The sequence below is a fragment of the Lynx canadensis genome, chromosome X (genome assembly GCF_007474595.2).
Source record: "Lynx canadensis isolate LIC74 chromosome X, mLynCan4.pri.v2, whole genome shotgun sequence".
Classification (NCBI taxonomy): Eukaryota; Metazoa; Chordata; class Mammalia; order Carnivora; family Felidae; genus Lynx; species Lynx canadensis.
Window position 1 is genome coordinate 113,462,256 of NC_044321.2, and position 14,071 is coordinate 113,476,326.

The following is a 14,071-nucleotide window of genomic DNA, read 5'->3' on the forward strand; positions in this document are numbered from 1 at the left end:
CAGTTGAGATGTCAACAGATGTGCTCCCTATATGAATGAATAGATGCCTGTCATAGAGTTTATCCTCTTGATGTTCTCCAGTCTCTAGAATGTTGAACGAGCTACTGGACGTGCCACAGTGATGCACTGTTGCAGTTAGGAGAGCCGAACATTAAGCCCAGACTTCTTTAAGTATTTGGTTGTCCGCATATATCCTCATTTCTATTTTTTTTAATATTTATTTATATTTGAGAGAAAGAGAGAGAGACAGAGTACTAGCAGGGGAGGGGCAGTGAGAGATGGAGACACAGAATCCGAAACAGGCTCCAGGCTCTGAGCTGTCAGCGCAGAGCCCGATGTGGGGCTCAAACTCACAGACCTCGAGATCATGACCTGAGCCAAAGTTGGCCACTCAACCGACTGAGCCACCCAGGGGCCCCTCATATCCTCATTTCTGATAAAGAAAGAACAAAACCTCTCAAGAACTCATTGCGACAGTTAACAGCATTAAATGCCTCAAACTAACATTATACAGGTGACAGAACTTTATTTTATTTTATTGTGGCCTGATATTTTATTGTTTGTGGCCTAATACACCTCTTCCTACAACAATTAAATTTTCTGGTTCAGATATGATTTTGGCTTTCTACATAGTTTAGTACATTTGTGGTGCATATTAATATATGAGAATACAATCATTATGTAATGCATTTAATGTTCAGTCAGTTGGATTATCTTCTAGTTTCAACCCCTGGTTATAATATCTATTAGAGAGAGAGAGAGAGGGAGAGGAGGGGCAGTCGGGCGGGAGTGTGGGGGTGTGGGGGGTGAAGGAGATTGAGAGACAGTGGGGTGGAGAGAGTTGCTGTTCAGGACTGTAATTGAAAGCTAACAGGATGTTTCATTACCACCCAGATAGGATCCCACTCCACCTATAATTTCACTAGGAAAAAAAAGAGTGCTTTATGTTCTATTAATTCCAAAGAATTTTTTATTGTTTATAATATTTTTATAATACACTCTGTAAAGGTAATAAATTGTGTCATTTTCCATTTGGTTTCAACATTCTATCTAATCAGCTTGCGAATAACGAGGAACGTTATGAAGTAGCAATGCAATCTTGAATACACATGGAAACACAGAGCACCACAAATCTGCCTGCCTATTACTTTCAGCGAAGGTAATAATCAAAAGTGCCTCTTATAAAAAGTACTGCATATTATAGCTTCAGAGAATTCAGATGCCATCTCAGAGAACTGCTATGTATAACCGTTCATGAAGGTCAAAATAACCAGTATAGCATGGGATGTGCTGCCTAAGGGAAGGGAGACTTTTCCAATCTTACAGAAGCTCATGAGTCCGTAACCCAGCAGTACTACAGGGTAATAGGACAAACCCAAGGGGAGTTAGCTCAAGCAGGGGAGGAAGTGACTTAAGCAATTACAAGAAGTCACCAACACTGATCAGCTCTTTTATGTGCATTATTTCAGTGGTTTCCAACTGCATTAATTAGAATATTGTCCAGTTGTTTCAACAGAAAAATAGAATAATTGGTTTCTTTCCCACAAAAAGAAAGCGTGGTGGATCAGTCTAGTATGGGTGCTCTACAACTATCATGATTCTGGGTCACAGGATCTTTGCTCTCTCTTTCTCGATGCACTTCTCCAATTCATGACCTAGAATGGCTGCTCCAGCTTCAGACCCAATTTTTGCGGTCAGCAGGAAGGGGATGGTAAATGAAGAGGTCCTGCATCTTCTTTCTCAGCATTCCCAGATGCTTCCCGTCTCACTTATGCTTACACCCCATTGGTCGTAACTGGGTGACATGGTCATTCATGGTTGCAGGAGAGGCCAATGAGTGAAATCATTATTCAGGCAGCTGTATGGCCAGCTACAGGTTATTTGATCATAGTAGGATATGAGAATGGATATTGGAAGCCAATTAGCAGCCCCTGTCACCGCAACAAGTGGTCTGTGGAGCTCAAGTGACCCTAGAACTGTGGCAAAGGAACCACAGATTCGTGTGTGTACCAAGTATTAACTGCAAAAGGAACAAACAATGCACCTCATAGCTATATCCGCACAGTTAGATAATGAAATGTAAAGGTATTTCAAAGTGCTCTTTAATTCGTGACAGTATTCCTATCATTGCACAGTCTCCCAGTTAGTGGATACTAATGTACCTACTTCAAGTTAGGAAAAGGAAACCGGAGCTTAGGGAGGTCAAATGACCTGCCCCCGAATTAGACAACTAGCCAGTGGAGGATCTAGAACTCCTACCTAGGTTTGTGTGAACCCAAAGCCGGTATTTGTCCACTATTTCACACAATTTCTAGGCAAGCAATGCTGATAGTTTTTCATGCGGTTCAACAAAGATGGCGAAGAACCATAATTAACACTGAGCAATCTCCTTTGTACACCGTCCTCTCTACTAGGCTAACTGGGCAACATTTGTCATGCTTAGTCTAAGGAAGTGGGCAAGGCAGGGCAAGAGAGACCAAGATGATGACTACAGTTAAAGCAAGAGTTCTAATTTTGACTTTCAAGAGCTCCCAGCCACAGGCTACATAAGACTGTGGGATTCACGGGGGTTTGCAAGGTCTACCAGGCTCAGACAAGAAGAGCTAGTGTCCCTTAGTCTTAGGTCTCGGCTCATCACCTGAATGCCCAATTTTATGTTCCCTGCCCACCCTGAAGGTCAGAAAGTCAGCATATTATAATCATGCTTTGGATTCAGGCACACCCAGATTTAAATCATTGAGAAGGAATTTAAATTTAAGTCCATTGTACTTAAAAAACATTAATCTGTACTGCTCATCAATGGGGATAGGTGGTGATGAGAGATGTAACAGATTCTAAGCCATGTTTTAAGAAAAGTGTATTTTTAGCAGCATGAAAAATGAAGAATAGCTAGTCTGGAGACTGGGAATCAAATTAGAAGGCTGTTGCAATAGAATTATGGCAGTGGCTGTGAAGGAGAAGGGGGGAAATGTACAGCGGTTGTTGCTGATAATGCTGCAACAGAACCAGGTAACTGATTTGGCTCAGGAGGGCAAGTCAAAGAAAGTGGTTTCTAGATTGGAAGATTAGAGAAATGGTGACAAACGAAGTAACACCTAAAAGGAGATTGATGATGACCTTTGGTCTACATCAGGTCGATGGTAAGCAGGAGATGGAAGGGTGGGGAGTCAACCGGTTTTAGACATAGTGAGTTTCAGGTGTTGGAATTGGACATATACATTGATTACATGTGCAGCTATCTTGCAGTTAAGGTAATAGGAAGTTAACAGATTATTTTAAAACCTCAACTGTCTATAAAAGTAAAATACCTTCCAAAATTAACTTCATAAATGTGAACGAATATGATCGAAGAGGGTTGATAATCCTAGTCCAGCCTGTCTCAGAAAGTCATTGTGAAGATTTGAGGAGATAGATAGGAAAGCGATTTGTAACTTACAACATGGTATACAAATAGGAACAACTGACATGGCTTAGGGAGGTCTAATAGGTATGTGCATACTGGAGCCCAGCTGCTAAAGGACAAAACCAGCTCAAATAATAAAGCGCCAAGTGTTAACATAGAGGGACTGTGAATGGTGGAACACAATTTACTTTATAACTGCCTTATTTGTATAACTTGGAAACAAATCAAATCAGGGCCAAGATATATGAATTGAACTATCACCGGATTGCATAATGGATTTTGCCCTTAACCTTCAAACTGTAGCACACCTTCTAGAGTCACACAGGATAGAAAGCATTCCATTTCATGTGTCTATTAGGAAGGGATTTATCTTTTGTCCCTCATTGCCTAGTGCCTCACACCACAGGAGTTGCCCCATTATGGTGCTCTTTCTTTTGAAACCCTGGGTAATGAGAATGAACTAGATATATCCCATGAAATGGCTTTTGCAGATTTAAAAATAAGGATTGCATTTGGCTCATTAAAAAATCTTTGTGGGGGAATTTCCACTGAAAGAAGGATATTTAAAACAGTTGTGTGAGAAAAGTAATATGTGAAAATTTTATTATTCCATAAGTACACATAATATAGTTCAGGAATGTTACAGAGAAAATTATTACACGAGAAGAAAGAGTTAACATGCAATTGAAAGTACATCTCCTAGCTACATAATGAAACAGTAGAAAGTAATCATTATTTAAAAGTGCATGGCATAGACAAAATGAATAGGGTCATTTTCATAATGTCTTTGTGGGTTATGAGCCAAATCTTCCCTAAGAATATGAAAAAATGAAAATGAAAAAATCACTCAGTTTCCTGAAGCTTCTCTCATATGTAACTGCATAATTAGCCAGGGATAATATCCAATTGTTTCTAAACTACCTGTATCTTTACACACTAAAATAAAGCATTTCACCAAAACATCAGCTGCCAGCATAGTAGAGATCATCTATTCCAAATTTTACTTTATACATGAGAAAACTAAGTCTCAAAGAATGGAAGCAACTTACCCAAGGTCACACATCTAGAGTAGAGCTGGGACTAAAGCCCGGTGCTATTTTCAACCCACCACACATAGTCATACCTATATTTTTGTCCTACATACTGTTTTTTTTTCTACCAAATCCTCTGAAATCTGTAATGTTGTTTCCTTAAATGTATTCTTCAACAAAAGCAAACATAACTCAAATTTGTCTGTCTACTAGGCCCTCCATGTAGCTAGTAAGAAGAATGGGCAAAATTGAATTGAATTGAAATAATCAAAAGTTATAAATTGTGAGTACCTTCCAGCTGAGACAGCTGTGTCATCATTTGGTGTTTTGTTCTTGGTACCACGGGGTGCAAGAGACAGAATGTCACTGCAAGTAACTCAGTGAATTTGCGGGTGGAATGTATGAGTTTTTTTTAGCTACAATTCCCATTGCTTCTATATATTTCAGGATTATTTCTCCTTTTGAAAATCTGCCTGATTGAGGGTATTGTTTGAAATCACAGGTTATTTTTGTGATTTAGAAACTATCTAAAAACACAAACACAGGAAAAGGAGAATAATTTCTCAACATTTCTAAAACTAGAGGGTTACTGGATCATAATGGTCTACATATATTAAGGAAATAACTTCTTAAAATTAAATAGGATAATAACAATCTCTTAAAAAACATTCTGTAACATGTACTTGAGAAAATTACATGTGAGGTTCTATAGTCATATTAAATTTAAAAGAAAAATAAATATCTGATGTTCTAGGGATCACCTCTGCTTAACACCTTGAGAACAGATTCAAAGATTCAAAACACAATGTACCAAAATAGGATCTTTGTCTTATAATTTCATAAATGCACTCAACAGCCTAGGGAAGACGTTACTATTAGACTATGAGCTGGTCATCTATTTAATTACCAAAAGTGTGGGGATGCCTTTGCCCCCAGGGCATGGTACAGTACAGCTAGAGTACTCCCTTCTTGGTGTAGCTGCTTCACTTAGAACGATTCCCCAAATACACATGGTTACCTGCTCAATACCGGTAACACTCAATAGTCGAGTGTTCCAGAGTTTAGTAACTGACGCAGATCAGACCACAGTCCTTCCCTAAAATATTTCCAATGTGGGTTGTGAGTTAGTTTCTCTTTGATAATAGGACGTATAAAATGGGAAACTTGAGAATAACCGGACATGTGGAAAGAAAAACCAATGAAAAACAGAAAGAAATTTCTGCTTCCAGTTGTTCTGAAGCCTTGTCCCTACTGTGGCTTAATGAATAAACCCCTTCATTAGCTTTGGAAAACAAAACAAAACAAAACAAAACAACAACCCTATTTTCTTCCAATACATTACTTTTTTAGCCTAAGTTAATTTGAGGTTCTGTCATCTACAAACCAAAGTGTCTTAATTAGTATATCTGCATTTTAAGCGGAATTTTCAATAAAGATCTCAACAAAATGTTCACTAGAGCAAATTGGACATTTATAATATTTTCAAAGAAAAAAGCCACATGGGGAAATTTCATATGCTTATGGGAAGTAAATCAGAATGAGATGGTCTCATTTAATATTTCTTTTATGTATTTTTAATTCTTATTAACACTTCACTGGAAGCATAACTTTTAATGTATCCACTTTTTTCTCTCAGAACTCTTTGGAGAAAGAGAGGGTAAAGTTCTATTTATTTGAATATGGGAGAATTTGAGGAGAAACATTTAACAGCCCATTTCTCACTTTTTGTCCAAAACGTTATCTGATTATAAATCTCTTGAAAGTGTCTCTGCCAAATTCTTACTAAAATACTGAGGAAGGCATAGAAAGAGGGAAGATTAAAAGTAAACAATTCTTAAAAATTGAGGGTAATTCATCGTAACTACGAGGTCAGTGCACCTGGATGAAGACACCCAATTAGTGGCATATACGTGCTTCTCCCGCCACTCCCCCACAAGACAGCTTGAGTTGCTTGACAGCCAAGAGGAATCTCTGGCCTGTGTTTGGTAACACGAATTCTGGAGGGATCACTTCTTACTTGAAGATAAATAAAGGAAAAAACTGAGGCCTGTGAAAAACCATTGAAGAACACCTAAAAGGAAATTTAATAATAAAGGCTCAGAAGAACCTGCTTTTATAATTTTCATGTTACTGAAAATTATCTACTACAGGATCCTAAGAAAGTTTTAGGAAACAACTTGGCAACTTTTGTAGATGACCAGAAAACATGGCTCCTCTCTCTTTCTCATATATATATATATATATATATATATATATATATATATATATTCTCATATATATATTCTCATATATATATTCACACATATATATACATATATTCTCATATATATATACATACATATATTCTCATATATATACATATATATTCTCTCATATATATATATATTCTCATATATATATCTACATATTCTCTCATATATATACACATATATTCTCATATATATATCAGCACAAATGAGTCTGAAAATTAACAAAAAATATATTTGATTCACAATCATAATAAAACTGTAAAGAACCTACAAATGAACAGGAATGTGCCGGATATATGTAAGGTGAGCTATAAAACCTTTCTAAGGAAAATAAAAGACATGTTGAGAAATTATTGGTGTGAACCATGCTCCTGAATGGCAAGATTCAATATTGTAAATCTGTCTAGTCCTTTTCAAATTAGCTTGTAAGTTTAAGTAAGTGGACGTTTTGAAGTTGATTTGGCATAATAAATGGCCAAGACTTACATCCAATTTTCAAAGCAAAGTAACAAAGGTTGAGGAATTCAACTAGATATTAAAATTTAGTTTTAACAGACAATATTTCACCGGTGTGAAAATAGCACAAATTGAAGAGACATAGCAACATCAGTAAACAACATATATTTTTACCTTTCAAACTCACAAAGATTTTCTAAAGGATAATATTTAATGTTGATAAGTGTGGGGTAAGATGGCTATTTCAGGCACTGTACCAAAAAAAATGATATATTCTTTCTGGAACTCAATTTGACAAAACATATCACAAGTCTTACAAATACACATATGATCAGATCTAGGATTTTCAATTCTAGGATCTGTTCTAAGAAAATTGTGAGAAAGAAAACCAAAGATTTGCATATAAAGATATTTATGTGAGTCTTACTCATAACAGCTAAACAGTAAGATAATCTAAATGTCTAGCAATAATGTCTCATTAAATAAAATATGGTTCATTCATATAATGTATTATGTAGACTCTAATAAATACTAACTGAATATTATAAATTCAATAAAAATCACGTGGGAAAATATTTAATGGAATGGGAAAAGGTTGATAAAATAAAAAAAAAGATAATTGTATTAAAATATAATTCTACTTATATTACTTATATAATATTGTACATATTCACAAAAAATATCTGGAAAAATGCATTAAAATTGTATTCAGTGCATTATCCATGGTTTTTCTTTTTTATAGTTTCCATATTTAAAAAAATTTATACAATTAATATGCATTATTTTCATACAAGTAACAAATAAAAACATTATTTTAAAATTGTTCATTGTCTCACATCAGGGAATTCTTTCCCTGGGCTCTGTTCCATTATTCTGGAACTAATATATACATATAATTGGTTTACTTGGCTTCCTATCATCATTTATATTGGTTTATGAATAGGTTGACTGCAACTTGTGATTAGTCCTAATTTATGCCAATTTCTTGCTATAATTATCAACCCCAGTTCACGTCCCAAAATGTCCCAGCTTGCATAATGAAGTATATGTTTGGTCGCTCAATTTTATTCATTTATTTATTTTTAAAATTTTTGTTAATGTTTATTTTTGAGAGAGAGAGAGAGAGAGAGAGAGAGAGAGAGAGAGAGAGAGAGAGCGCGAGCAGGGGAGGGGCAGAGGGAGTTGGAGACACAGAATCCGAAGCAGGCTTCAGGCTCTGAGCTGTCAGCACAGAGCTGGATGTGGGGCACGAACTCACAAACCATGAGATCATGCCCTGAGCCCAAGTAGGACGCTCAACCGACTGAGCCACCCAGGTGCCCTGGTCACTCAATTTATAAGAGCATTTTTGTTATCAGCACCATCATCCACACTTCACACTTAGGGTTCATCATCAGGACTATGTTTTTGTTTTGTTTTCCATTAAGTCTTTAGTAAGGGTGAGAAGTACAATGACATCAAGTATTCGCTTACAGATAACTTTGAAAAATACTACATGAGCATGTGAATACCAGAACAGCCTCAGACACACAGCTCGCTTTTGCATTTCTGTTAGAGAAGAGGTGAATCCTGATTTCAATGTTTTATTTGGCTTACATAAAAAAGTTCCACATTGTGTTACTAGTTTGTAGAATTTGAGATTAATGCTTAATGGATGTTTACAAGGGCATATTTTTATTTTTGTAGCCTGAGTTCATGCTATTGGGCTTATACCGCTCATCTAGTACAAGCTCATTTCAATTCTCAACTATAAATATGTTTCTAATTACTGAATACATAATGGAAGCATCAAAAAATCTTTTCTTTCATCATGAAGAAGCGAGGCCTGAAATTACTTGTTGGTTTCACGTGTGCCTTTTTGTTTGTTTATTTAAAATTTATTGCCAAATGGAGGTTTTATACACTGTTATGTTTCACCTAAACTAATATTTTCCATAGTAGAATTTCTGAAACATCACTTATATAGTGTATATGGACTTTATTAAAGTATAACTCATTTCAAGGAGGCCCCCTTCCAGAACCTGAAACTGTTTAATTTTTATTAAAAATGTTTTAAAAACAAGTTCAACTTAGGGGCGCCTGGGTGACTCAGTCGGTTGAGCCTTCGACTTCGGGCCACGTCATCATTTCGTGGTTCGTGGGCTCGAGCCCCGCGTCGGGCTCTGTGCTGACAGCTCAGAGCCTGCAGCCTGCTTCGGATTCTGTGTCTCCCTCTCTCTCTCTGTCCCTCCCCGGCTCGTGCTCTGTCTCTCAAGGATAAATAAACATTAACAAATATTTTAAAAAATAAATAAAGGGGCGCCTGGGTGGCGCAGTCGGTTAAGCGTCCGACTTCAGCCAGGTCACGATCTCGCGGTCTGTGAGTTCGAGCCCCGCGTCGGGCTCTGGGCTGATGGCTCGGAGCCTGGAGCCTGTTTCCGATTCTGTGTCTCCCTCTCTCTCTGCCCCTCCCCCGTTCATGCTCTGTCTCTCTCTGTCCCAAAAATAAATAAACATTGAAAAAGAAAAAAAAAATTTAAAAAATAAATAAAAATAAAAATAAAAAGAAGTTCAACTTAGGTCTCACTGAGGAGGACACTTCTCACTTTTTATTTCGTTTCTTTTTTTTTACTTTCTATGATTTATTCATTTTTTATAATTTATATCTAAGTTAGTTAGCACACGGTGCAACAATGATTTCAGGAGTAGATTCCGTAAGCCTCTTACCCATTTACCCCATCCCCCCCTTCAAAAACCCCTCTAGCAACCCTCTGTTCCTTCTCTATTTTTAAGAGTCTCTTATGTTTTGTCCCTCTCCTTGTTTTTATATTATTTTTGCTTCCCTTCCCTTATGTTCATCTGTTTTGTATCTTAAAGTCCTCATATGAGTGAAGTTATATATTTGTCTCTCTCTGACTAATTTCTCTTAGAATAATACCCTCCAGTTCCATCTATGTAGTTGCAAATGAAAAGATTTTATTCTTTTTGATTGCGGAGTAATACTCCATTGTATATATACACCACATCTTCTTTATCCATTCATCCATCGATGGACATTTGGGCTCTTTCCATACTTTGGCTATTGTCGATTGTGCTGCTATAAACATTGGGGTGCATATGTCCCTTCAAAACACCATACCTCTATTCCTTGGATAAATACTTAGTAGTGCAATTGCTGGGTTGTAAGGTAGTTCCATTTTTAATTTTTTGAGGAACCTCCACACTGTTTTCCAGAGTGGCTGCACCAGTTTGCATTTCTACCAGCAGTGCAAGAGGGTTCCTCTTTCTCTGCATCCTTGCCAACATCTGTTGTTGCCTGAGTTGTTAATGTTAGCCATTCTGACGGGTGTGAGGTTGTATCTCACTGTGGTTTTGATTTGTATTTCTTTGATGATGAGTGATGTGGAGCATTTTTTCATGTGTTGGTTGGCCATCTGGATGTCTTCTTTGGAGAAGTGTCTATTCATGTCTTTTGCCCATTTCTTCACTGGATTATTTGTTTTTTGGGTGTTGACTTTGATAAGTTCTTTATACATTTTGGATACTAACCCTTTTATCTGATGTCTTTGCAAATATCTTCTCCTATTCCGTTGGTTGCCTTTAGTTTTGCTGATTGCTTCCTTCACTGTGCAGAAGCTTCTTATCTTGATGAGGTCCCAGTAGTTCATTTTTGCTTTTCTTTCCCTTGCCTCTGGAGATGTGTTGAGTAAGAAGTTGCTGCGGTGGAGGTCAAAGAGGTTTTTGCCTGCTTTCTCCTCAAGGATTTTCATGGCTTCCTGTCTTACATTTAGGTGTTTCACCCATTTTGAATTTATTTTTGTGTAGGGTGTAAGAAAGTGGTCCAGGTTCATTTTTCTGCATGCCACTGTCCAATTTTCCCAGCACCATTTGCTGAAGAGACTGTCTTTATTCCATTGGATATTGTTTCCTGCTTTGTCAAAGATTAGTTGGCCATACGTTTGTGGGTCCATTTCTGGGTTCTTTATTCTGTTCCATTGATCTGAGTCTGTTTTTGTGCCAGTACCATGCCATCTTGATAAATAAGCTTTGTAATACATCTTGAAGTCCGGGATTATGATGCCTCCAGCTTTGGTTTTCTTTTTCAAGATTGCTTTGGCTATGCGGAGTCTTTTGTGGTTCCATACAAATTTTAGGATTATTTGTTCTTGCTCTGTGAAGAATGCTGGTGTTATTTTGATAGATATTGCATTGAGTATGTAGATTGCTTTGGGTTGTATTGACATTTTAACAATATTTGTTCTTTCTATTCAGGAACATGGAATATTTTTCCATTTTATTGTGTCTTATTCAATTTCTTTCAGAAGCTTTCTATAGTTTTCAGTGTATAGATTTTTCACCTCTTTGGTGAGATTTATTCCTAGGTATTTTACACTTTTTGGTGCAATTGTAAATGGGATCAATTCCTTGATTTCTCTTTCTGTTGCTTCATTATTGGTGTATAGGAATGCAACCGATTTCTGTGCATTGATTTTATATCCTGCCACTTTGCTGAATTCATGAATTAGTTCTAGCAGTTTTTTGGTGGAATCTTGGGTTTTCCATGTAAAGTATCATGTCATCTGTGAAGATTGAAAGCTTCACCTCCTCCTGGCTGATTTGGATACCTTTTATGATATGAATTTATTGCCATTATGTTGTCTGTAGAGTTGGAGTTTCTGGTGGTATTCTCTGGTCTTTTCTAGTCTTTGTTGCTTTTATCTTTTATTTTTATTATCATCTTTTCTCCCCTCAGAGAGTCCCCCTTAAAATTTCTTGCAGGACAGGCTCAGTGGTCAGAAACTGCTTTAATTTTTGTTTGGGAAACTTTTTATCTGTCCTTCTATTTCGAATGACAGCCTTGCCAGATAAAGAATTCTTGGCTGCATATTTTTCCGATTCAGCACATTGAATATATCCTGCCACTCCTTTCTGGCCTGCCAAGTTTCTGTGGATAGGTCTGCTGCAAACCTGATTTGTCTTCCCTTGTAGGTTAAGGACTTTTTTTTTTCCCTTGCTGCTTTCATTATTCTTTCCTTGCCTGAGTATTTTGTGATTTGATTATGATATGCCTTGTTGATGGTCAGTTTTTGTTGAATCTAATGGGAGTCCTCTGTGCTTCCTGGATTTTGATGTCTGTGTCTTTCCCCAGGTTAGGAAAGTTTTCTGCTATGATTTGCTCACATAACCCTTCTATCCCTTTTTCTCTTTCTTCACCTTCTTGGACCTCTATGATTTTGATGTTGTTCCTTTTTAATGAGTCACTGATTTTTCTAATTCTTAAATCATGCTATTTTGCCTTACTCTCCCTCTTTTTTTTTCTTCATTATTTTCTGTAAGTTTGTCCTCTATATAGCTGATTCACTGCTCTGCCTTATCCATCCTTGCCGCTGTGGCATCCATTTGAGTTTTCAGCCCAGTTATAGCATTTTTTAATTTCATCCTGACTAGCTTTTATCTCCTCAGAAAGGGATTCTAATCTGTTTTCAATCCTAGCTGGTATTCTTATTATCATGATTCTTAAGTCTGGTTCAGACATCTTGCTTATATCTGTGTCGATTAAGTCTCTGGCTGTGATTTCTTCCTGTTCTCTCTTATGGGGTGAATTCCTTTGTTTTGTCATTTTGAAGGAAGAAAAGGAATTAATAAGGTAAAAAAGTTAAAATTAAAAAATTAAAAACAGCACAAAAAGTCAAATAAAGGATGCTAGATCCTAGGTGTGTTCTGGTCTGGTTGTTGAAAGGAGCTTGATACCTTAGAGAAAAAAAACGAAAGGTAAGAAAAGAAAAAAAAAAGGAAAACGTTTGAAAATTTGAATAAATGAATACAATGAAAGAGAATAAACTGAAATTGAAGTAAAAAAATAGAATTTGAAAACTTTACAAAAAAGTAACCAATATAGTAGAAAAAAATTAAAGAAAAATATTTTTAATACAAATGGAAAACAAAAATAAATCTTTTCTCTTCATGTATTCAAGAATAAGAAAAGAAAAGAGATTGAATAGATGGACCAGAAAATGGACTGAAGTACGATTCAAATTACATTGGTTTCCCCTAGAAGTTGAACTATGAAGCATTTTTTAGGCCATAAACTAAGCCGGCGGAGAGTCTTGGGTTGTTCCTGAAGAGCGAGGTTGGCCCAGGTGGGCAAGGCTTAGTGTAATGCCTCCGTTCTCCACTAGATGGCGCTGCTTAGCTTATTGGGTGGATTGTGGTGCGTGAAGGTGCACATGCACATGAGCAGGAGGGGTGAAAATGGCGTCACCCAGCTATGCAGTCTCTAGTATCAGAATTCTGTACTCTCCCTGACCAGCAATTGCACACCTGTCCTTTGTCTCTGGCTTCCATCTACTCCCCGCTTTTATACTGTCCGTGACCAAGCTGTCAGGTTGCCAGGCAGCACCTCCCTCCTTTGTTTTATCTGAGATGCGTTTGTGTTTCCCAAGCCCTCACTTCTGAGGGACTATGGCTTTGAGCCCCTCAGACCTTCTGGGGGAGGGTCTCACCTAGCAATGGCCAGGTGCCGGCCTGCCCTCAGGAACGTTCAGGAGACTGCTGCTGCCGATGCCCAGAGACTGTGGCTGGGTGCCAGCCCACCCCTGAAGAATTTCACATGATCGTGTAGCAGCAGCATTTCAGGGCTTATGGAAAATCACAACACGCATCTGGTGCCAGACTTCTTTGTTCTAGCACCAGCGAATGTGGTTGTTCTCTGGGGTCAGCTGGGACCTTCGCCCTTGGGGAGGCTGCACAGCCTCTACCAAATGTCCTCCCAGCAGGTGAGCCACCTCTCGCTGTGTGGTGTGAGGACCTCACTCTGCTCCTGGAGACTCATCCTTCCCACCAGAGCACGACCAGGTATTGAGCTGTGGAGTTTTAGACTCTGCGCTCCCCCTGTTTATAGAGTCTTAATGGAATTCAAACCCTATCCTTTCTCCATTCTCCCTTTTTTGTTC